The sequence below is a fragment of the Ptychodera flava genome, chromosome 6, assembly GCF_041260155.1.
Source record: "Ptychodera flava strain L36383 chromosome 6, AS_Pfla_20210202, whole genome shotgun sequence".
Taxonomy (NCBI): Eukaryota; Metazoa; Hemichordata; class Enteropneusta; family Ptychoderidae; genus Ptychodera; species Ptychodera flava.
This window is the reverse complement of record NC_091933.1, coordinates 9,939,339-9,964,965: the sequence shown is the minus strand read 5'-3', so window position 1 is coordinate 9,964,965 and position 25,627 is coordinate 9,939,339. Positions and strand designations below refer to the sequence as shown.

General features: G+C 38.1%; 1 long non-coding RNA gene across 1 annotated transcript; it reads right to left on the bottom strand.

Moving 5' to 3' along the window:
- Window positions 1-818: 818 nt before the first annotated feature.
- LOC139134798 (uncharacterized) lies at window positions 819-2,711 on the bottom strand. Its single transcript, XR_011552873.1, has 3 exons — window positions 2,466-2,711; window positions 1,544-1,726; window positions 819-945 (listed from the first exon to the last, which is right to left on the bottom strand). It is a non-coding gene; the product is annotated as an uncharacterized lncRNA (long non-coding RNA).
- Between the last annotated feature and the right edge of the window lie 22,916 nt (window positions 2,712-25,627).

Genomic DNA, 25,627 nt, shown 5'->3' with positions numbered 1-25,627 from the left:
CTTAACGGCATGCAAGGTATTACCGACCACATTGCAATCAGCGCTTGTCAATTCTGTGCAAGGAATTGACTGACTTCAGTTCTCTTTTGCTGTGCATTGTTATGCTTCAGCTTTGCTTTGATCGCAAGAATTCGGACGAATATGAGCGTTATGAATATTCATTATCATCTTAAATTGTCAGCACTGCCTGTTCGAGATCACTGAATTCATCTATTTATGGGTCTTTACATTTTATTGTACAGTTTTTCACTCTACACTACCAAATTTTCATGAAACCCACAGCGTGAACATGTTGCTGTTTAAGAGCATATTGATACGTACGGGCGTTTTAAATTTCATTTACGTACACCATTTACTAGAAAAGGATAATGCGAAAATCGATTAATGAAGTAAATGTTCATGTCAAATGTATTACAATACACCACTTCAATCTGCTATGTTTTTTCTTTGTTTGTTGGTGTTTTTAGGGGTTTTCTGGCCAGTTTTTGAGGTTGCATATGTCTAAAGGGCAGAATGTAAAAATCCATCGGTGGTAAAAAGAATCATATTGAAAGGTGCAACTCTGGTTAACTGACGTGGTAATGTGAAAAACAGTAACAGCGTCGATAGTAAATGCACTTTGGACAAAATTCAATATTTTGAATGTTGGACTAGTTCTTCCTTTTCAGAAGCTGTAATCAGTGCTTAAGAGGCCGTTTCATACACGTGGTGACATTTGATATCTGAAGCTAAAATCATATTTATTTTCAGAGCAACCTTTACTTCCTGCTTTACCATTGAATAAACAATATCTTTTCAATAATATTGACACTTACACTGGAACTCGTTAGTAGGTAAAAATGTCTTTGATACAAATCAAAGATCATTCGACAGAACCAAAGTTCTTCTTTGTTGGAAATCAAGGATTTCATAAGTATAAGCAAAGCTATCGTTGAAGAAATGAAGCTGAAGGGCAAAAATATAAAAATGTTAATTTGTAAACTGCAAAATTGATACAATTTTTCTCATTTCAAATATCCTCAAACTGTTGCGTATTGACAAAACCATTTCGTAAATTATGAGCAACGCTCGTCGTGATAGATAATCAAAAAATGAATGAAATTGTCCAGAAAGACTTTGATTTACTTGGCGCTATTAAGATATATACTACGCATTTTAATGCAATTTGGAAGGGTACCAGAATCTGTATTTTCCCGAGAGATCAGAAGGACTTGAAAAGTTGATAGAGCTCCAAGACAAACAAATTTATTGTCATATAATATGTGCTGAACAGTGATATATAATAAATATAGCACGTTCTCCTTAAGATTTGGCGTCGGATGTGAATGACTAATTAAATAAAATGGTTTAGTAGGCATGGAAATAGAAATTATTTGTCATCAAGAGACACTCATAATAATGTAACATCTATATCCGAAGTTTCTGAATATTTCAGATGGTCATAAGGCAGAAATTAATAAATTAATTAATCTCAGTGTGTAGTCTTTACGTCACCTTTCTGTGAATGGCTGGAAAATAACTTTTTTTTGTTTCAAAATTATACCTTAAAAACATTGCCCTTGTAGGAACCTAAGAATCCAACAGTGTGATGTCCGACGGTGCTGACAATTATCGATGTAACAAGGGTACTTGGATAGTCTTCTACTGCATGTCCATATTGGTCGTCAACTCCATTTGCATACTGATAGTAAATTACTGCATAGCATTCGTGTGTTCCCCTTGAAAACTGGAATTTGGAAGGTATATATAAAAACTATAAACACTCTACCATTAATATGTTCTGAGGCCGTAATGACACATTGTTATTGAGAATTTGCTTTTGATTAAATAAGTGGTTGGAAGCTCGTTTGTTCATAAACACCTCCTACTTTTTGCAAAATGTGTGTGCATTATAAATTCTAAATGCAATCAAACTGCCGAGAACATCAACCAACAATTTGATTTCTTTCTCATTCGAAAATATGCAAAGAGAGAATAAGTGGTCGTTTCAGGATTTGAAGCGTGTCTACAGTATCAGCGCTTAGCACAGTATAGACACGACCTGAAGGCCATCTCGCATAGAAAATCTGACCAATTTTGGTCTGCCAATCTTATTACAATCTGATTGAATGCAAGCATCAAAACTAGAAATAAAACATCAGAACGATAACTATATTATGGTAGATGAAGGGGTCGGTCAGAGAGAAAACAAACTTGTTCAAAATGCTCTTGAATATTTTCCCATAAGTCCGGTTGTAGTAATAGGCAGTATCAGTAGCCAATATACTTGAACAAAATGTCAAAATCAATCATCGGTATCACCTGTGGAGGTGCTATTATTGGCTGTTTTGTACTACATATATTTTGAATATTTATAAATACAAATTGATTCTACGCTTGATGTAAGAACGTCACTTCCATTAAATCTTAAATCATGATATATTATAACTGTAAAAGGTGATAAAACCAGAATAGAAAGCACTCACAGGCCATGAACCAGAGCAAGAGGCACCTTGGATCCAGGAGGCAGTACGTTCTGGTACTCCGTCGAGGGACATGCATCCTTCAGCAGCGTCTTGAAAGGCTCTCTCAATTACACTCATTTTATACATACATAATATGGACTTCGTGGTCGGTGTTGGAGGATTATTCTCACCAACAGCAAATGCGACAAACAGAACTTCTTCAGTGTCACTTAGTGTCAAGAAGTGAATGAGATCCTGACCAGGTCTAGTGAGGTATGCCGCTTGGGCGACGTTGTAAGAATCATCTCGGCACTTCAGCGTCACTTCAGTGTAAGAGTTGAAGTAGTAGTTATCTGCCTGCTGACATACACGGACAAGCTTTGAAATGTATTCAGAACTTGAGGTGAACGACTTTTGTGTTGTCAAAAAGTAGCTGTATCCATTGTAACTAAACCCAGAGACGTACCTTACAGAAAATCTCAGAACGTGAGATGATATAACGTCTATATCAATTCTTGTACTACTCTCAGCAGTGTGAAATGCATCATACCTTTCGAGGATTCTACCACTCACAAGTGGGCTACCAGAGTTAGCAGACGTACTTGTTGTACCAACATATAGTAACGGCTTACCAAATCCATAATGTGGCGCGACAAAACCAACAGTTGACTCGTATGTATTATTCGCAACAACGTAAATATAATTTGAATCAATAATAATGGTCAAATTGTTCAAATCCCTCGTCTGACAAGTACCCAGGTACCCACCACAGGTTATGAGGTCATCATAGTCGTAATTTATTATCAGTAGTTTATTAAACTTATCATGAGCTTGGCCATCTCGTTCATATTCGGGCCCGTTGTTACGTTGACAATCAACTCCAAGTTTTCGTTTAACCTGTACAGATGATTTATGCCACCGACATACACATCGCCTGTTTCATTATGCACAGTCAAGTGGTTGAATCCAGCAGAGTTAGCATCAGTGAAAGTGTTCACCTCGTATATATTCCCATTCGATGGCAGAACAAGGGCTTGGGCACTTGAACACAAATTCATCTCGATTACCAACACCAGCAGTAGCAGAAGAGGCATATCCATGATTGATTTGACTCGTGATAATGATTGTACTACGACCTACGTAGAAAATATATGGAATTATTTAATATTCATTACACATAAATTGTGATGATCATATCATCCAACCAACAGTACATGTTCCCGTTTTGGATACAGATCGTGCATACATATACTATTATGTACGGAGAATAATCGTATCTGGTTAAGAAAACTGGAAAGCTTATTCGCCACTGTCGTTGCACGCTTTAGTCTTGTGGAACGTGGCACAATTTAACTCTACTTCTGATAATCATTTGCAAGTAAAAAGTGATTACATAACTCTTCAGTACTCCACTTTAGTTCTGTGGATTTTAGTTTTGAACGTCGGTCCATTAAAGCATACTAAATAAGTAATCAAAATGAAAGGTTTATGATCTTGCCCTGTCATTGCGCTAAATTATTAATGCTTATCATAGTTACTGTTTTTCAAGTTATTTCTTAGTGATCCATTACTTTCACATTTACAAGGGAACTACCAATGTGTCTGAAGATCCTTCACGATCCCCGGCTGTTCATGTAAAATTGTTCAAGGTTGTCGGTTGTCGGTTGCTCGTGTAACTTTGTCATGGAATTTACATGTAAACTTAATGGGGACTGGTCAGTGTCTTCGGCCTGGGGCAGTGAATCCATGGGGTCACCCTGTTTTTAATTTTGCTTGTGGGGAATTACCACGTGTTGAAATACTCCATTGGAAGCAGTGTGTTTTTGAATCAAAACACAGTGTGTCTTTGAATAAACACACGGGCTAAAAATTACATGCTTTCTATTGAATTGCGCATTTAATGATGATTTGAGGACATCTTACATGAAATGTCTTACAGAAGTTAAAGTTAGTGATACACAAGAAAAGGAAAAGTTAAAGCGTGTAATTCACCAATATAATATTGGCCAAAATGTTGAAAAGCATTTCTTCGAAAAAAAGAAAGTTTTATGGGCACACTTACATGATTTATAACTTTGCTATTGTGTATTGTACACCTGTTTTTCTTTGATTTCTGTTTTTAATGTAACATATAAGTCCATTGGGCTGGGAGGATTCCCTATTCTCACTTGCTACTTTATTGTGATTATGTAATTTTAACCTCATGTCATCATAATAAACTATCTATCTTACTTACGTACTAAAATATTAAATGCATTATACCAGCCACAAAATGCATCTTCAGTTGCATTTTTGGGACTGCCATTCGGGCGCGTAGCTTTAATGTATTAGAAACTGTTTTGCAAACATAGTCATCAATATGAAATCTGTAATTTACATACAAAGTATGACAGATGTCCCTAGCTGTTTTCTCTATAGGTACACAGTATGAGGAAGCTACATGCACTAACAATTATTGCCTTATAGCAGTGCATTGACGGTATAAATCAATTTATCTGATTGGTCGAGATGGCCGTGCTATGATAATGATAGACCATGGTGACATACCCCATTTCGATATCTGTCCAAGTGGCCCTGTACGGCGCGCCAAATGTTTCAAAAATATTTATCGTCATAGAGTAAAAATAAACTGTCAAATTTTCTTTTCTAAAAACAAGTCTTAAACGTGTATGAATAATAAAGAAAAAAGTTCTTTCGTCCATATCATTGCATTTTATTAATGTACCTTTTCATAAAAATAGCATTCATTTGAAAATACGTGTCATTAAATATTTGAATGTGCCTGTACAGATAAAGATGACGTGCAACCGTCTTTCTTGATTGAAATAAAAATTCGATGGAATTACGGAAGAAAATAAACGAGAAAAGTATTATTGCAAAAAAGGGCAGAATGTTATGTAATGCTTAATTGTAAAATATTCTTTAAACCGTAATGAGAAGATAAACTTTTCAAAAATTTGGAAATACCACACTCCCATACTTATTGACGTACACATACACGTGTATTTGATATAAAGGTGCAATGAATGCTGATTATAAGGGAAAAAAGAAAAAAAATCAAGCACACACAAAAAATATTGAAATGATTAAAAACAAAACCACAAAAAGTACTTGCACTACTACCAAAAAACAAAACGAACCACCATCAGGTCTGACTAAAAAAAGGAAGAGAATCACAATTGAAAAGTCGACCGAGATCGCGCCGGCGTTGAGGCTGTAAAGAAACCAAAACGAGGTCAGCTTGGAAAAAAAACCAAAGCGAGGTTACCAAAAAAAAAAAAAAAAAAAAAAAAACTCAGTAGAAAAAAAAAGAGGCCCGTTCGAGAAAAGAAAACAGAGTGGGACGCCCCGCAGAAAAAGCCCAACATGAAAATTGAATAATTGTCAACGTCATGATTGTTACAGTTTAATGCCAGAGAGTTTGGGATCATCACACTCGGATGTTGGACATGATATTTGGGGTATTTCAGCGATAACTCCCAGCTTCTAGTCTTCAATATCATCTCATGGACGTCCAAGTTACCAGTTTTGGTTAAAAGTGGACAAAACACTCGTGGTGGTTCGTCGGCTGCCAGCGGTCCCCTCGCTCCAATGTACACTGGAGGTGGTAAGTCAGCGGCCGGCGGTCCCGTCGCTAGTACAGTAGGCCTACGCCGGAACCAGCGATCCCCTCGCTGTAAATTTAGTGTAGGGCCGTTTCTCCCAAACCATAGACAGTCTGTGCCCAAACCCCAACAAAACGATGGCTTGCGGCTAGCCCACGGTTACGTGTGGTTCGATACACAGCGGCCGCCGTGTGGGTATGCATAGTAAAATTGCATACCACGCAGCACGCTGCGGCCTAGTTCTGCATGGCAGGGCTGTGTGTTACCGGCGTGACACGGCCTCCCGTATAACGCCGGTAACACGTACACAGCCCTGCCATGCAAAGCTAGCAGCGGCCGCTATGTATCGAACCACACACGTATCCCGTGGGTTTAGCCTCTAAACGGAGTGTGGCAAAGGCAAATATACTCGGGCTGAAACATTCCGTTTAAATTCGAGGCAACGTTTTCACTAGTACCTGTAGAACGCGAACGCGCCCGACTTGACAAACACTGATCAAGCAGCCGCTATTTCTCTGTATACTGTAGCTCAACACAACCAGCAAAGGGAGTGGTAGGGCTACGGAACCGCAGCAAGGCCGGGCTGTGAGTTACCGGATACGGCCAGGCCGTATAACACCGGCGTTATACGGCCAGGCCGTATAACGCCGGTAACTCACAGCCCTGCCCTGCCACCAAGAGCTATGTATAGGCTACTGCACAAATATCGTAGCTCCATATATTGGACTGTGTGGATATAAAGATTTCTGCAATGGGGATCGACATGTCGTGTATGTGCCTGTCTAGCCCTGCGAGTATAGTGAGAGTGTCTGGCGTTGCGAAGGCCGGACACTCTCGCCATACTCGTAGTCGTAAGGTAAGGCTTGTACAGTTGCGTCGCTTGTCTTGTCGAACACGGAAGCGATGGACGTTCTCTCAACACGCGGCAGATTTCTTCAAAACTATTCATGTTATCATGATTTTGGTGATCTTTGAGGATAGACGAGGAATTAGCAAACAACGAGGTGGTTTATTATCATGGTATTTGAACCGATGTATCGAACCATACGTATAAAACTATGTAGAAATCATGTAGGCCAAACGGCGATGACAGTGCGGCTCGGTGGAAGGCCTGCAGTGGGCTCCCTGCCATACCGCGCCTAAGGCATCGATATGTTCGCAGTGTTGCTATGAAGGGTCATGGGTTGTACGTCTCGCTCGTGATCTGACCTGTGGACTGCCTGAAATTTGCTCAGTTAACTTGACTCTCTGGAACTATTCACTGTTAACTTGGACGTTCTTTAGGTGATATTGCCCACTTCATTTCATCAAGTATGGTTTCCAGTAGAGCAGGGCCCAGCCAAACAGAGCTAGGTTTCAAGATGTCACGTTATCACTGAAATGCTCGATTAATATTTCGTCAAACATTGGAGTATGTGGTGATCGGATTCCCCGCTGTTGGGGATTCATCGATCGAAGGAAACGTGAACCATGAGTTTTTTGAATAAAATAATTGTAATTTCGGGCTTGTTTTTTTTCTGTGGCGAGTGCTTGTTTTTTTCTTGTTTTTTTCTTTTTTCTTTTTTTTTTCTTTTGCTGTGGCGAGTCCTCATTTATTTTTTTCTTTCCACAGGCCTACGCATTTTTTTGTATCTCTGTTCATGGCATTTTTTTATTTTTTTCGTTTTTATTTTATTTTATTTTATTTTTTGGTAGATGAGATTCACTTTTGTCTAGAGCCATCACTGCCGAATTTTTTCTCTGATTTTCTCTCTTTACTGTCAAAGCGGCTGGTGATTCATATTTTTGATTATCTATAATACATTTATTATGAGACGTAGTGCTTTTTAATTTTCTGAAGTACATAAATAATTTTATGTGTGCATGGCTTTTTTTGTCTGATTCTTTTACAATTATTTTCTGTATGTGGTTCACGTTTTTATTTTTGTACTATTTTTTCCGAGTGGTAGTAGTGATTTTTAGTGATTTTCTTGTGACTTTTTTGGACGTATCACTGTATAACATATTTTTCTTTTTTCTTTTTGTAAAATCAGCACTCATTGCACCTTTTTCGCGAACTATTATACGTGTATGTATGTCGATAAGTATGGATGTATGACTTTTTCAAATCGTTGAAAATTGTTTATTTCCTAATTACGCTTAAAAGATTTTTTCTCAAGTTAAAATGAAGTATTAAATGGCATTTCTGTCTTTTATTTTTTAATTATACTTTTCTTACTTATTTCCTTCCTAATGAGACCGAATTTTTATTTCAATTGAGAAAAACACTTTATTTTTGCACTGAATCGATAAATATTTTTGAAACATTTGGCGCGCCGTAGGCCTGAATGTGAATTTACGTTCTTTATGAAAAAAAAAAAAAAAAAAAAAAACAGAAAAAAAAAAAAAAAAAACAGAAAAAACGGCGACTTTGTAGCGACTTTGTAGAAGTGGTACAGCCAAGAAGTGATGAAGTCAAAATCGCCGTATGCAGAATACAGACGCCTTCTGATTTCGGCCCTGACTAACTATTAATGTTCAAATAAAATTAAATTTCCACTTCCTTCAACCATTTTCACAATTTCTGACTGCTTAGTTTTTGTGTCAGGCTAAGCACAGTGGGGGCCATGAATCGGGGCTAGCTGACCAATTGTCGGAACGGAGCGAGCGTAGCGAGAAACGTTCCGACAATTTGGTCATATCCAATAAAGAACACTTCACCTCCCTGTGTAAGTAATGGACTGTTCCTTCCACATAGGTATCAGTTCGTCTGAAAAAGACGTTGATAGAGCTAGCATGCTACAATGAGAGGGAAATTGAGTGAAAATTATGACCTTCTTTTCAATCATTTCCCCCTAAGTTTCCAAGCCCCATTCCTAACTCTTACCTGCGAAATAATTTATCGCAGAACATAACCTTTGACATCATTTCCATAAGTACATACTAGTATACAACTTTGACGTCATCCCTTCTTGGCATGCCACAAGTACAATGTTGCAAAAGAAATGCTTTATTTTGAAAAAATTTAAAAAATGAAAAAAGACGAAGGGGCACACTAATTAGGAGTAAAGATTTTCAAAGGTGAGTTACACAATTGCTTGATTTGTGTAAACATCGTACTCTCCGTGTTCCGATAAAACAACAACAACAACAACAACAAACACTGTCTGGAAGAAAATCACCCACTTCCTTTCAATTTTTGAAATGCCTAGAAAGTATTGGAAAATCCAGAGTTTGAAAATATTTATGTGCTAGACCTTTAAAGGGCCTATGGCATGCCCATACAACCAGATGTAAAATCACGCTTTGGGTATTGAAGTTAGCTTACGTCATTGTATTGAGTATCGCTCCCTTTGTCCAGACACAGACAAATATAGACACAGACTTGCAACGCGGCATGTCTTTTGTTCCATGGTCGCCTCGGTAGACTATGGCCTTTTCATATTAATATCAGCTTCAAAGATGTTAAACTTTTCGGAGACTGTTTGTGGTTGATAATTGCACGAGATTACTGTTTGTGGTTGATAATTGCACGAGATTATGCGAAAAATACGATGAGATGGCATCGCGCTGCCAGTCGCGTAGCAACCATAGTTACTTTGTGAGCTCTCATGGTAGAAACACTGCTTCACGCCAATCAAAACATAACACGCCAGCAGTTTCATAAACATGTCCTTCCTGACGAACGAGTAAAAGACGGTATGACTGACCGTAACCATTGAGTAAAACCAGAGAGTATCGATAAAAGACTTTCAAATTTTGTTCAAACACACTCATTATATATTCATAAAAATATGAGAGGAATTTTGAATATGGTAAAACTCACTTTCCTGAAGCTCAAAACTTCCCGTTTTTGCCAGCATGCCAATACCGCTCAGCACCACACTACAACAACAAATACAACTTTGCCGAATATACTTTCGCTTAACAATGGCAAAAATCCGAAAATTACCGAAGGATGCATGGTCGGCACTCTTCGGAAAAGAGAGGCGAGAGCAACCTGAGGCGAGGCGAATATGGATGGGTTACGTAACCGCTTCACGCCTTGAACGATACACATTGCAAGTCTGTTTCTCTATTTGTCTGTGTGGTCCTGATATAAGGCAAGTGAAAGTTACGGGTGGGTGTGTATCCCTTGCCAAACTCGTTCGACTTTTTTCGGCTTTTCGAAGTTCAGCCGACCACTTATCTTAATAGGGGCAAAAATCTTTCACACCATAGCAAATCTTGTGGCCATAAGGGTTTGAGGCAAGGGCTTCCTTTGCTCAGAACTTACACCTAGCACGCAGTGCACGAGGGAACATTGTAAGCTTAGTGCCGAAATGTTTAAGTTTGCTATGGTGACATGGTCTTTTCACGAGATCATCAACGGTCACTTGTCGCGTACGGCCAATCGCCACGCCGATCGAGTTAATTAAAATGACTTGTGGGGCTATCTGATTAGGTGTACTATGCTTTCGTGCCAAATATGGGAAATAAACATTACAAGAAGGATGACAGTCGATGTCACATCCTAATTCATCGGGAAACGCAGGGAGCTTCCCGTATCTACACAATCAGGAAGACGGCGATTCAAAATAGCGACCCGACAATGCGGGACAAGCTTTCTTTGTATGTTTTTTTCTTCATTCCAAATATGTACAAAATAGGCCTAACACATAACTTTTTGCAGGATTCGTTTGCTCCGAAAATGCACGGGAACATTGGTCAATTGCACCATTTGTCTCGTGCTCCAAAGAAATGATAGTCAACACTAGTCATGGTAATTTATACACGCCGTCATTTAGAACGGCTATGGGTCAAAGATCATTCGCTTATCGAGCAGTTAAAATTTGGAACGCTATTCCCCCGTCCGTTCGTAGCTGTGAAACTTTGTTATCCTTTAAATCCACATTACGTAATTATCTGTATGCTAAGTTCATGGACGAGGGCTCTGATTTGGATTGATTGTGTCTTGTTGGACCTTTGTTACATTTTAGTTTCGCATATTTATTTATAATCTGTTTATTTATCGAAATGTCCCCAATTCAATACTTTTTCCATGTATGCTTTCTCTTTGTATGACAATGGACTTATTTTAGAGGGCTCTGATGGAAATTACAATTCATTTGTAAATCAGACTACCCTCGTTAAATAAGTATAATAATAATTATAATAATAATAATAATAATAATAATAATAATAATAGTTCTGTCAAGACAACACAGTTACACTAAGAGTGACAGTTTTCGGACAAGGTAGTGAATTTTGCCCAAGCCGTTTCATAAATGACAAGCACAACGAAATCTTATTACATTTTGAAACTGTCTTGTGTTTATCCTCAAACTGTTAACACGACGGAAGTGGTATTTTGGGGGGTCAAAGTTGCGAAATATTTGACCCCATGATGATGGCGTAGTATCGGACTGCTATGGCAGTAATCGGACGTCGTATTTGCAAGGCGATTAGGGGCTAAATGTTGATAATTTGAAACATCCAAGCCCTGATTTTCATTTTCGATGTGTTTAAAAAACTGTATGTGAATACTTCGTGAAAATTAGGTACGTTTAAAGCATAGAAGACTCAACCATATTTCGATGTGTTTGGCGCTTACCTACCGGATATATGGGCAGTCTCTGTGTGTTGCTTTCGGCGCCTTTATCGTACGGTCTTGCTAACTTTGCCAAATTTGTAGCTCCCCAAATAGTTTCTACCAAAAAAACTATCCAAAAAGGGACAGCAGTATCACTTCACTTAATATGAGGTCACTTGTAAAACGCTATCATTACGGAGCTAAGTGAGAACGACGAACAGCATGTGATTGAATGTCCGAAAACTGAGGTCGTCCGAAAAACTGTCACACTGAGTGTACTGGTCATGCAATGCATTCAACCACAGAGAAACATAGACAGAGTGGCAACACTTGCATGCCTTTTGTTCCATGGTCGTCTCGGCAGACTATAGGCTTTTATATTAAAATGAGCTTCAAAGGTGTTAAACTTTTTGGAGGCTTTGTTTGTATTGTGGTTGATAATTACACGAGATTATGCGAAAAATACGACGAGATGGCATCGTACTGCCAGTCGCGTAGCAACCATAGTTACTTTGTGAGCTCTCAGGCCAGAAACACTGCTTCACGCCAATCAAAACATAACACGCCAGCAGTTTCATAAACATGTCCTTCCTTGACGCACGTGTAAAAGACAGTATGACTGACCGTAAACCATTGAGTAAAACCAGACAGTAATCGATAAAAGACTTTCAAATTTGGTTCAAACACACTTATTATATATTCATAAAATATGAGAAGAATTTTGAAAACGGTAAAACTCACTTTCCTGAAGCTCCAAACACTCCCGTTTTCGCCAGCACATCAATTCCGATCAGCACCACACGACAACACAACAATACAAACTTTGTAGAACATACTTTCGCTTAACAATTGGTGAAAATCCGAAAACTACCGAAGGGTGCATGGTCGGCACTCTTCGGAAAAGAGAGCCAAGAGCTTCGTGAGGCGAGGCAAACATGGATTGCTTAGTACGTAACCGCTTCACGCCTCAAACAATAGCCGTTACCACTCTGTCTATGTTTCTCTGTGGATGAACCGAAACACTCAGGCGTCGGATCGCTCCACATGTTATAAAATAAAATCAACCGTGAAAAGTTCAAACTAAGACTGACACTGTCTTATTTCATACAAAGAAATGAAAAGTTCAAGTTTCAACGTTTCAACGTTTCAACGTTCAACGTTCAAGTTCAAACGTTTTTGTTTCCTTTTGACTCTGGGGTCATCCTGTTGTCGAAAGTCGTTATTTAATTTGGTCACCATGTTTTCGTGTTTTTTTGCATGTGGTGGTCAGCGACTTTGATGTCCGTTAAAATTCACCCCAAATTCCCCATGCCAAAGAAACTGACAAGTCCCTCACGCTTACTTTCTTAATTTGGTCATAGCATATGTCAAGGCCTCTTTGTGAATAGCGTAAGATGCAGCATATAGTACGCGTATATACAACAAGTTAAAAGTTATTATCATCTTTATAACACAGATTTGTTGCATCTTAGCGATCGAACAGCTACGCAATTATATAATTTGCTTAGGTGTACGTACAAACATCAGGAATGTCGAAGGGGTCATCGGTATCGAGTTTGATTAGATGAGACAGCACTATTGATTGATTTGATCTACGCATCCTATGGGACTGTGATTTAAACGGTAATGTACTTTCGCTGAACGCATTTTACTCATTTCAGTGTACGTCAAATTTCTCACAATAAAGTCTTTAAAGGTTCGATTCCAAGTGTTGTCGACACAGATCATGACATCTGCTTTACGCGACATATTTATCTAATTTACTTAATACTTCAAGTTGGATATAAAAGTACAAGAACAAAACAGAACTAGAAAGCATTTGCAAGCAAAAGCGAAGTTCCAGAGACCAGAGCAGCGGAAGAAACAAGAGAATGTGTGACAAAGATAGGTGCAGAATGAAAGAGTGCTTTGGATTTTAATATTCAAGCACGTACCTATAGTTAGGGCTGATAGCAGTAAACACCATAATACAACTAAAAGCAAGGCAGTCCGGGAATTACAGTACACAGATTACAAATGCCTACATGTACGGTAAAAACGCAACAGATACATACGGGGCGACAACGCACGGAAATGTATATCAGACGACATTCTCGCGAGCCAGAGCAATAATTTTCGCTCCGCTGACCTACGCAAAAATCAATCGCTTGACGGGTAGCGCTGAGTTGTTGCCGTAAAGAGGCGCGTGGTTTACGACGATGATCAGACGAGAGGAAACATCGGACCTAGGCCGTTGAAATTGAAAACCGAGGCCACATGCATTTTCATTTGATTAAAAGCACAGACTAAAACAATTTTCATTGCTATGTCGCTGTTTTCACAAGATACTGACCGTTTGATCTTGGAAAGTTGAGTTGCTTTTACGTGCAGCCAACGCATGCCGGTGCGGTGACAGACAGTTCACTATGAATGCCTAGCTCTGCATGGCAGGGCTGTGTGTTTATACCGGCGTTAAACGGCCTCCCACCACAGCCCCGCAGACTGATATAGGAAAAACCGCTGGTGGCTCCTCAGAAATACGGCGGGCAGTTTCTCCGCCAAAACAGCCGATTTTGAGTCCAAATTTTGCATTGATCTTCGTTTTCGAGCACACCCACCTCGCCTAGGTACACGATGTGCCCAGCCGCGCTTGTAAACTTACGGAAAGCCTACTTTTCTCTCTCTATGCGAGCGAAGCGATCGTATCCGCCGCCATTGTTAATGTCATTCAACCCATGAGCATTCGGGCGAAACAGTATAGCGCCACGTACGGCGAGTATTTAGAGAAAAATAAAATCAAAAAGCAACAAAAAACAAAGCGAAAGAAAGCTAGAATTATTAATAGCTGAACGCAATATGATAGTTGAGCAATGCAAAATAAAAAATAAATAAATAAACAAACAAGAAATGCCCGTAAAACCTGTCCGAGCTGAGCGATGACGTCATAAGCGTGTCGCAATGCATTCTGGGTAATTAAGGTAAAATTTGTGTATAGCATGTTCTATGGTAGTAATACCGGAAATAGAGAAAGAAAGAAAGAAGAAAGAAAGAAAGAAAGAAAGAAAGAAGAAGGAAAGTGAGCAAAAACTAACAGTTCCAGAGCTGTCTCTGGAACTAATTAGCAAGGTTGGGGCCAGTGTTTGTCAAGAATATACCCCGAATACACAGGGACTGTTTTGAAGTCATCGTGTTTACTGATATTTAACGCTTCAAACAGCACAAAGTCATAGCTTTGAAAAGAACTAGCAAAGTTAATTGATTGTTTTTTCCAAAAATACATTGCTTATAGATCGGGATTATTGTCGGTTGCTAAGTACAACATCGAATTCAAGGCTACACTGTTGCCTCCGTACGTATACCCCTGCAGCTTGGTAGGGCCGGGTATTTGCTGAAATTACAGTTTCCACTGTCATCATAAATTACTTTATAGGGAGCGTTCAGTTATTATGGCCGTGGGTCGGCCGGCAAAACTTTCTTGTGCATCAGTCAAAATAAGTGAACCCCCACCCATTGCAGCATAAAATTCATGACCTCCCCCCTCCAATTGCTTGAGTGAAGCTGCACACATAAACACCTCTGGAGCGGGGTGCGATAGAATAAAAAATAAAGATTCTGAGAGTTTTCAAATTACCCCCTAAAAACACATAATTTGTTACATTCAAATTACCCCTTCTGACTTGCTATAATTCCTCTCTCAAAGGGATTGGACAGAAATTACAGTTGGGTCACGACTTTTTTTGCGCAAGCATTTTCAAAGGGTCATGAAATTTCATGCTTTTGGGGAGGGTCATCATTTTTAGCTCACGTGTGTAAACACGTGGGCTAATGTCATAGCGATGTCTGTCTGTCTGTCCGTGTGTGTGTGTGTGTGTGTGTGTGTTAGTGTGTGTGTGTGTGTCTGTCTGTCTGTCTGTCTGTTTACACGATAACTCAAAAACGCCTGAACGGATTCAAGTCAGATTTGGTACACAGGTACCATATGCTACTTGCAAGAACTGATTAGATTTTGGTTAGTGTGGCTTGCATATTAATGAAGTTATGCAATATCGTTTTTTTACGTACAATGGTTTCCCTATGGAGACGGTAATGACAGTGTGGACATATATCAAGAAATACTGCACAAAATTTCATGAAACTTTTCACAGATGACAATCTAAGAACATTATGATGATACTGTGAGTGTCATATCAATTATCTTCTCATTTGCATATTTAATGAATTTTTGTTATTAGTGAGATAACTCTGCACCAAACTTGATGATACTTGCAACAAATATTGATCTGACATATATCTAATTATACTTAGAAGCATTAGGCAGTGTCAAGTTAATAAATAGCTCATTTGCATATTTTATGAAGGTTTGTAATTAGTCATATAACTCCGATATAACTTCACCAAATATAATGAAATCTGCTGCAGATACTGATCCGACTGATATCTAACTGTAGTGTAAAGCATTTAGTAGTGTGAAATTAATTAAGGGTTCATTTGCATATTTAATGAACTTTGTAATTAGGTATATAACTCTGAAATTACGGCACCGAAGTCAGTGAAATTGGGTACAGATATTGTTTTGATAAATATCTAATTGTATTGAGAAGCATTTGGCAGTGTCAAGTTAACAAATCAGTAATTTGCATATTTTATGAAGTTTTGTAATTAGTGATATAACTCCAAAATAATTGCACCAAATGTGATGAAATCTGCTGCAGATACTGATCCGACAGATATCTAATTGTGCTGTAGAGCATTTAGTTGTGTGAAGTTAATAAAGGGTTCATTTGCATATTTAATGAACTTTGTAATTAGTGATATTACTCCAAAATTACAGCGTTAAATTTGATGAAACTTGCTACAGATGCTGATCTTATAAATATCCAATTGTACTGAGAAGCATTTAGCAGTGTCAAGTTAATAATTAGCTCATTTGCATATTTCATGAAGTCTTATAATTAGTCATATAACTCCGAAATAACTGCATCAAATGTGATGAAAACTGTTGCACATACTGATACGACAGATATCTAACTGTGTTGTAAAGCATTTAGTAGTGTAAAGTTAATTAAGGGTTCATTTGCATATTTAATAAACTTTGTAATTAGGTATATAACTCTGAAATTTCGGCACCAAAATTTTGTGAAACGTGCTACAGATATTGATTTGATAAATATTTAATTGTGCTATGAATCATTGAACAGTGTCAAGTTAATTTAGGGTTTATTTGCATATTTAATGAACTTTGTAATTAGTGACATTACTCTAAAATTACAGCATTAAATTAAATAAAACGTGCTACAAATGTTGATCTGATGGATATCTGATTGTCCTATAAAGCATTGAGCAGTTTCAAGTTAATTAATGGCTCATTTGCATATTAAATAAAATTTTGTAATTAGTGATTAAACTCTGAGAGTACTGTGCGAAGTTGAAAAAAAACCTGCTACATATAGTGATATCATTGTTCTGTGAAGCGTACCACTATTAATGAACCTGTTGTAAAACACGTGAGCATATTCAGTTCATATCTGGTTTGCGCATGTATTAGAAGGCAAAACGTGGCTGATATAGTGCTTCGTCCTAAAATATCAATTATATTATATCATGCTACCATGCGCCATTCTGATTGGACGAGAGTTCATTCCACCGATGCTAAAATACTGTTTTAGCACTGATAGCGGTGGTAAAACGGACCCCAAAACCAGCATTTTTCGAAAATTGCCCGGTCGGTGCATTTGAACGTACCTATCTAAACATGGACCTCGAGAAAAACCGAAACATTCCACTTTGTTTCAGAGACCGAAGACCGAATTTTGATACACAGATAAAGTGTGGGTCTGATGATACGTTAGAAAAATTAACAGAGTTTGACATTTGCACATAGCAGGTGTCTACATAAACATTGAGAGATTGCAATGTACACCAGAACTCGATAAACTGTAATAGGGAATGGCAGGACCTGAGTAATTCAACTAGAGCTAACAAATCTATGAATCGATTTGAACTGGCAATACGAGCACGGCATGGCATGTGGCTGGGAAACACACCGCAATACAATCAAATTTTCCCCACAAAATTCATGGACTGGCACGAAAATCATCACGACACTCTCAGCGACTCTTTTGTGATTGTTCATCATTAACAGATCAGGTCAGGTCACTGTTATGACTATCACAACGTTGCTATCTTAACAGGTGTCTACAAAGTACCTTCTAGAATTCAATCACACTACATGCTATAGCAGCGGCGATGTTGATGGCATAAACAACATGTACAAACTTATTGGTAAAATGGATCTCGGGTGCTTAAAATGCTCACACTGGAACAAGCAATAAGAAGAGGACAAAGTTACCTTTCTTTCTGTTGTTATTTTTTAAATCGTTAAATATTTTAAAGTGTAGAACATCGTTTTATTCTCTGGTAAAACAAGAGAGCGTTAGGTGTACGTTTGGAGTCTGAAAGTATTAATGCCTTCGGATTATCCATACATACACCAAGCTATATGCTTGATCACAACTTGATATACCTGTGACCCGCAACAATTATGTGCAGTGTACAGCGCTGATCCCTCAGATGGTCAACCTCCAACCCGCCTTACTTTTTGAATGGCAGAATCTCGGTGCATGCGACATATTATAATTAGAAAAAGCCTTTAAAATGATCTACGGAATATATCAGTATTCATAATTTACCATCATTTAAATAATTAGGCATAAAGTAATTTCAAGCAGAAATGACATCCACAGTGGAAATCCAAACCAACATACAGAAATATGACAATTTCCAAAAATGTCAGTACTACCTAGGCTAATATAAATCTTGTTTTGGTCCTGTTATGTTGACTTCAGTGCATATACAGTGCTTCATAAAAGGCAAAACGGGAACAATACATGTCGAAAATGGAAACATTATTGAAAATAAAGACATCAGAGTCATTTTGAACTTAAAAAGAAAATGTACTATTAAACAGTTGACTATTCAATACATTTGTTGACATTTGTCAATACATTTGTTTGTTGACTGTATCATAAAATATGGATTTTCCGCAAGTTGTTTGTAAATTTTATGAGATGCTGAATCACATACAGTTGATAAATTAATTTAGTTTGTCAATGATTGGGTGACGCAAAGTATACACGTCGAACTAGAACAAAACAAACAAATTAATGAACATTGTGTAACAATACTGTTTGAACTTGTATACATTTGGGCTAGTCAAAGACAAATAAGCCCTTATCAATTTTCTCTCTTAGGGTAGAACGCGCCTCGGGGACAGATAGTCGGACTCTCAAATTTCTACAATCCTTTCTAATTTACCACTTGTGGGTTCATTTTGAAGGTCTTGGAGAAAGAAAAACTTTCACTGTCTTTGTTTTAATCCAAAATTATTTTTTCTCCCATAGAATTAACACGGGAATGGCGGCCATTTTGAATTTCATACTGCGAGGAATTATCTTGACTTTGCAATGGTTGATACACTAAATGACTCTCTGTTTCCGGGCCTCCCTGTCTTCTCTGCCGTTGTCCTGATTGCAGTGTGGTGTATTGTAATGGAGGTGCTGGCTGTAGTAGGTAGTACCACAATCACCTGTAGTCTATTCCGGTCTGCGTCTATTTATGCGCCCATAGACGTGTGTACATAAGCCTGAGAAGAAGAAACTTTCTACTTCTCAGGCATATGTACAAACGTCTATGGGGCGCATATATATAGACGCAGAGCGGAATAGACCACAGGTGACTGTGGTTGTTACTCCGAATGTGGGTGCACGGAATAATCCCAAGGCAATCGTTACTGATAGTTATCTAGAGCCGAGTGAACGGGTTGGGATCCCAAATGGAGGTCTCGCTGGGCATATGGACACTCATGAACAACCCTTAATTAATGTCGATAGAGTTCAGTTGCTCTTACTCACGTGTCAAGAATGCTGACCAAAATGAGAAGAAGGAACGTGTATGACATTTTTAATGCTTACTTCATGATCTCACAGTAAAAAAATAGGTCAGCCTCAAACTGCCTGGCTCGCCGCCTGAAACAACCACACAGCTGCATGCTATACCACGGAGATACGGCAGAATTCATTGAGAAATATCCAATGGTACAAACCATAATGAATCATTTGATATCTCCAGTAGTGCGTGACGTTTGATAAAAACAAAAAGAAAATCAGACAAATCTATCACGATGAAAAAAGCGTGGTTGCTTTTGGTATCAACGATCGGATAAGAAGGTGTCCGTCTGCAGAATGCCAGAAGTTTTCCACGTTCAATATTTTTCTCCGGCGGTGTGTGCTGGCACTGACGATGTAGGCTGAATGAAAACGATGAAAAATGCAAGTGTTCGACTCGACTTTGAAGATGTAAAACAGACAATAAAACTGCATTTTTTTTAACTTTTAAGACATTTTTGTAGTGCATATTATTTACAGTGTTTTCACTTTTTCTGGAAATGTGAAAATGCTCAGAAGTTGTTTTTTTCTGAACACTACCTGTAAGTGTACTGATTCTATTATTGTGGACAAGTTTTGAAATGAAATCAGTACTCATGACGGAAGAATTTTGTGTCATCAAAAAGTAACTGTATCCATTGTAACTAAATCCAGCTACATATCTGACTTGAAATATGTTAGTGTAAGCTGCAAGAAGATGTACTTCTGCTCTATCTCCGTCGTCTTCAAGAATTCTGCCACTCACGAGTCGGGTACCAGGATTCGATGGCGTACTTAATGTACCAACATATACGATTGGATACCAATATAATAATGTGGAGCGATGAAGCCAACAGTTGACTCGTACGTATTATTCGCAACAACGTAATAATTTGAGTCGATAATAATGGTCAAGCTGTACAAATCCCTCTTCTGACAAGTACCCAGGTAGCCAAAACAGGTTACGAGGTCATCATAGTCGTAATTAATTGTCAGTAGTTTATCGAACGTGTTATGAGCTTCGTTAACTAATAACATTCTGGTTCTCTGATCACACTGACAATCAACTCCAAGTTGTCATTTAACCTGTACAGATTATTTATTCCACCAACAAACACACCGCCTGTTTCATTGATTACTGTCAAGTGGTTGTATCCGGCGGATTTGCCGTCAGTGAAATTGTTCACGTCGTAGATAAATCAATTCGACGAAAGAGCCAGTGCTTTGGTATTTGAACACAGATGATCACTCATCACTAATACCAAAGTAGGAGACCAGATGCATCGATTATAGACTTGGCAGTGATAGTGGTTGTAATACGACCTATCATGAAATTATTGAACATTCGACCACTTAAATGTGAATCTATCAACAGTTTCCTGCTAGTTTGCGTCTAGTTCCGCGGTAATACTAGTATGTCGGCGGAAGAGAAAAAAATTACATTATATCTGGTTTAGAAAAACTGCACAGTTTTATTTGCCAAGAGTCAAAGCAAAAGATAGTCCTGTAAAACTTTGCACAGTTTAACCTGCTTCGGAATTAATCATGCACAAGGAGAATGTAATCACATAAGAGGTTTCAAATTTTGACTGGTCCATTATTGCATATTATATTTGTTAACAAGGAGGTAGTATAGATCCATCCCGGCCATTGCGCTAAATGATTAAATGCGACAACTTAGTGACCGAGCCGTGTCACTATTTCTTGTTTTAGTTGGATTCTTGTGACCCAGTACTTCCACATTTTAAAAGATGACCACCTAGATTCCTGAATTTCAGTCGTGGTCCCGGGTTCTTCATGTAATGATGTTCATGGTCGTCGGTTCTTTTTATAGCATATACTTACAAATAAGAGCAACAACTGGATCATCGGTATCGGAGAATTAGGTATGAACGGCAAAGTGCGCGCATTTCAAAGTAGATTGTGGTCAAACAACTATATTGTTCCCATGACAGCCTTGTTAGTCAAGACTGGCTTTGAGCCACAGTAACATTGCATCAGTGGAATGTCTCCTTTTCTTCAATACTTATAGGATATAATTTGAGAATGACAAGAAATTTACTGATATTTTCCTCCGCTGCTGTCATATAAGGGATTGTTTTTTGTCAAATGTCATCCACAACAAGGAAGAACGAAGTACACTGTAAAAATAGCGGACGCCAGACGCGTCTTTACGCGTTCAAAACGTCGGTGTTCAAATTTGAACGGCTAGTGTTCATATTGTTAACACTAACAGTGATGTTCTAAACCTGAACACGGAGTGTTAACAACCATCTCCTTCAAGTGTTCAAAAACTCAGCATTACAGAAATTTTACAATACTACAAAACAATTAACAATCTTTAGTGTTTTTCACTTTACTATGGCAATATTAAATTTACTACTGCATCGCTGTCCGGCAAACGTACACTGATTTTGATGTAACGAATTTCCCACTAAGTGAAAAATATCTCCGGTCTAAAATTACTGAAAGTATGTTTTTTCTAAAAAAGGAAGTATACAAAATAATTTTACACGTTTATTACGGGTTAAAATTTTGAAATTTTGAAAAGAAAATCAGATAACCACCATGAACGCTTTAATTTTAACATCGGCGTGCAAGAGGCGTTCTACTCCTAAACACTTGGTGTTCAAGTTTGGTGCCTTTTCTTATCCCGTCATGCATCAAAACGGAAGTTGCGACATTTTTCTTGTAAACGCATGCTGAAGTCGTGATCGTGCGGAAACAAGACCAGAAAGGGTAAGTTTCTCTCCAAAATAGTAAAAGGTGTTAAATTTTGAAGCATCTGTATTATTATCCTTTGAAATTATTATTAAGTACAGTGGAATTTGATTGAGTGTCCGGTTTGCCTTGCAGAGCTCGACCAGTCTACATGTTGCTTATCATTAGAAAAGTAAACATTTGCAACAAATTCAGTCTTCGTCTTTGGTTGGTGTTAGATTACAGCGCGCAGCAAACGTTTCCCATACACTGTCTCGTCACGATCACTGCAGTCGTTTCAGCATGTCACTCACAACAAACATAACACTGCACTACATGCACATCACCAGTTTTGTTTTAGGTGTTTACTTTTAAATTGGGAACTTTATGAAGAAACAAGTAAATTCTTTTTAAAAACTTTTCTTCTTCTCTCGATGTCAGCAATCGCGGCAACAGTTCCTTCAGCATGCAGTCTGTAGCATTGCCAGTGCAGTCTACTCTATCAAGTTTGACACCATACAACACTGAATATTGTCAACCAGAAAATACTAAATTCTCCTGCATGAAACTTTAATCCCGCTTTATCTTTTATCTCAGCTAAATGAAACTTTCTCAATTGACACTTCTCTGAGCTACAAAATAGACTTGAAGATTTTGCACATGCAAGTGCAATTCAAATCAACACGGTACATTTTGTGCCATTGAATAACACACCCAGTGTTTCTGAAATAATTTACAATATTTTGGCACTTAATTTCCCGGGCAACATCATACACGGCAACGGGTTAGCATTGAGGGGACGGTGATATCTCTCTGCAGCCTTCAAAATATTCTTTACCCAGTGAAGAAATACAATGTTCTACTATAATAAAACGCCCAGGGTCAGTCCGGTTGATGTTGAGGACTTTCCTCGAGATATAGATCCGACACTCGAAAAATATGCCAGTGAGTTTTGTCTGAGTTGTACCAAATCAAAGTACACAAACAGCTGAAAGAAAACTTTGATGATGTACTATAGCTATAGTGCGGTGTCAAGCTTGTTGTGCATGAGTGGCATGCTGAAACGACCGTGACTGTCATGATTGTAGACTAGACAGTGTATGGGAAACGTTCGCCGCGCACGCTGTATAATCTAACATCAAAGACTCAATTTGTTGCAAATGTTTACTTTTCTAATGATTAGCAAAATGTAGACTTGTCGAGCTCTGCAAGGCAAAACGGACACTCGATCAAATTCCACTGTAATTTGGAATAGCTAAAATACGTGAAGAAACCTTTTTTCTTTCAGTGGCTGGTATACCATGCAGTGGCTGTGAATACGCAGCGTTGCTTTGGGCCATGGCGTATCGATCGCACTCCGAGTCGGGTCAAGGGTCATCACCACACAACTGTGTCGATGATCCTTGACCCGAGCGCGATCGATATGCCACATTACCGCTGCGTAATCACAGCTAAAATATGTCTTTTAGTAATCACAATCGCATGTAAAACATTAGTTAAACATCGCAGAGTGTACACTTTTTTTTCAGCATGTGAGAGTTCGCTTTATTTTTACTTTTCATAAGTTGATAACAAGAAGAAGCCAATATTTTGTAACAGTATCGAAGAGAGGCACTGTATACCAAAGTCACCCCTTTCCTTAATCTAATAAGGCTACCTTGTCTTTTATTTAAAGTTTCATGTCGCCATATTACCTATTGTTGCATTATTTTCAGGATGTGAAAAGTTGGATTTACCTGGTAATCGAAGAGTTATTACAGAAGCTGATGGTACAGAAATTGAAGAAGATGAGTGTACAGGAAAACAAGCTTGAGAACCTCAGTTCATCTCTAATGTAGATTTAAACTTTCGAGGGTCAGTAACTGAATTTTGATAAGTTTCTGTATTTTTGTTCTGAATTTATCTAAGCTTTGGTAGAACGCTATGGTCAATTTAATGTTACCGGAGGATAAGCTTTCAAATACGTGAAATCTTCTTCATCAGATGCAAGGTTGGAATGAAGAATTAAAGCCGTAAGCGACAGAAAATTCAGAGTGAAAATTTTCACTCTGAATTTTCTGTCGCTTTCTACTTCAATTCATCATTCCACATCTGACGGAGAAGACTTCACGTCTTTGAAGGCTTATGCTCTAGTAACATTTAGTTGATCATAGCCTGCTACCAAATCTTAGATTACTTTGTATTGTTGATTTTGTTCTCGATTTGTTATGTTTTTTTAGCTTTGCTGTTAGCGACGCGAAGAGCTTATCAAATAGATGAATGTGTGGCATCGTCCTCAAAGTTTTACATCCCAAGCTTTTTCTTCAAAACCACCTTTGCGATTCCTCTAATATTTGGAGTACAGGTTCCCAGGGATTACCCTAATCATATATGTTCAAGTTATTATGAAATACGCAAAATTGTATTTTTGAGGCTAATTATGCTATTTGTTTTGCAAAAATCTTCTTATCCTTTACTGTTGGTTCGACGTCTTCAATATTCTGTAAACCTGTCCCTAAGAATGACCTTCGTCAAAATTGTGCTAGTTGTGATGAAATATTCATTTTTTTAATGGCAATTTTTGTCGTTTTTGGTCAAAAAATCTCTAACAATCTTCTTCAAAACTGCTAATTGAACAGCTTTGATATTTGGGACATAAGTTTCTGCGTATAGCTTTTTCCAGATTGATCAAATTATGCAGAAATATTGCTATATTGGTGTTGGAATGGCTAGAATTTAGGTTGTTGCCATTGGTTTCAGACTGAAGTTTCCTTTTATAAGTGAATTTTAGTAAGGACTGAATTTTCTGAAAGTCCTGAAAGTACGTTGAAATAAATCTACCGAATAGTTTTTTCCATATTGATTTATAAACATGAACAGATAACTCTTGTAGGAGACTATAATAGATGTACATTAGTGCCAAAAATATATTTATTGCTTATTAGTTGAAGGATATTGACCTTAAGAATAGAGCACTGTCCCCCCTGTGCCCTTCTTACACCATGGAAAAAAAGAAAGCAATGAGACATATATTCATTTGTCATGTATATAATGGACGTGTATCCGAATTTGCATATGAAAATTACGAAATACGGTGTTTTCAATCGGGTTCGAACTCACAACATACAGCATCCTGTCAAATAGCGGAGAAGCAACAGACAGAGCCGCTCGGCCAAATCCCCACACTCAAAAGAGAGTGGTGATATGGGATTGAACAATGCCAGCCTCAGACGTGGATTGAATATTCTCAGGTTTTTTAATTAGGTTGTTGGTATGTCACATGACAGGATTACCAAAATGCTCTTTCTATGGGACCATACATTAAATTAATGAAACTGGTCTCATGAAAGACTTCAAATATTCACAGATGTTGCATTATTTACAAGAAAGCTTTACAAATTTAGAGATCGTACATTTAGATTATGCGTTGTTCAAACTTAAAGATAT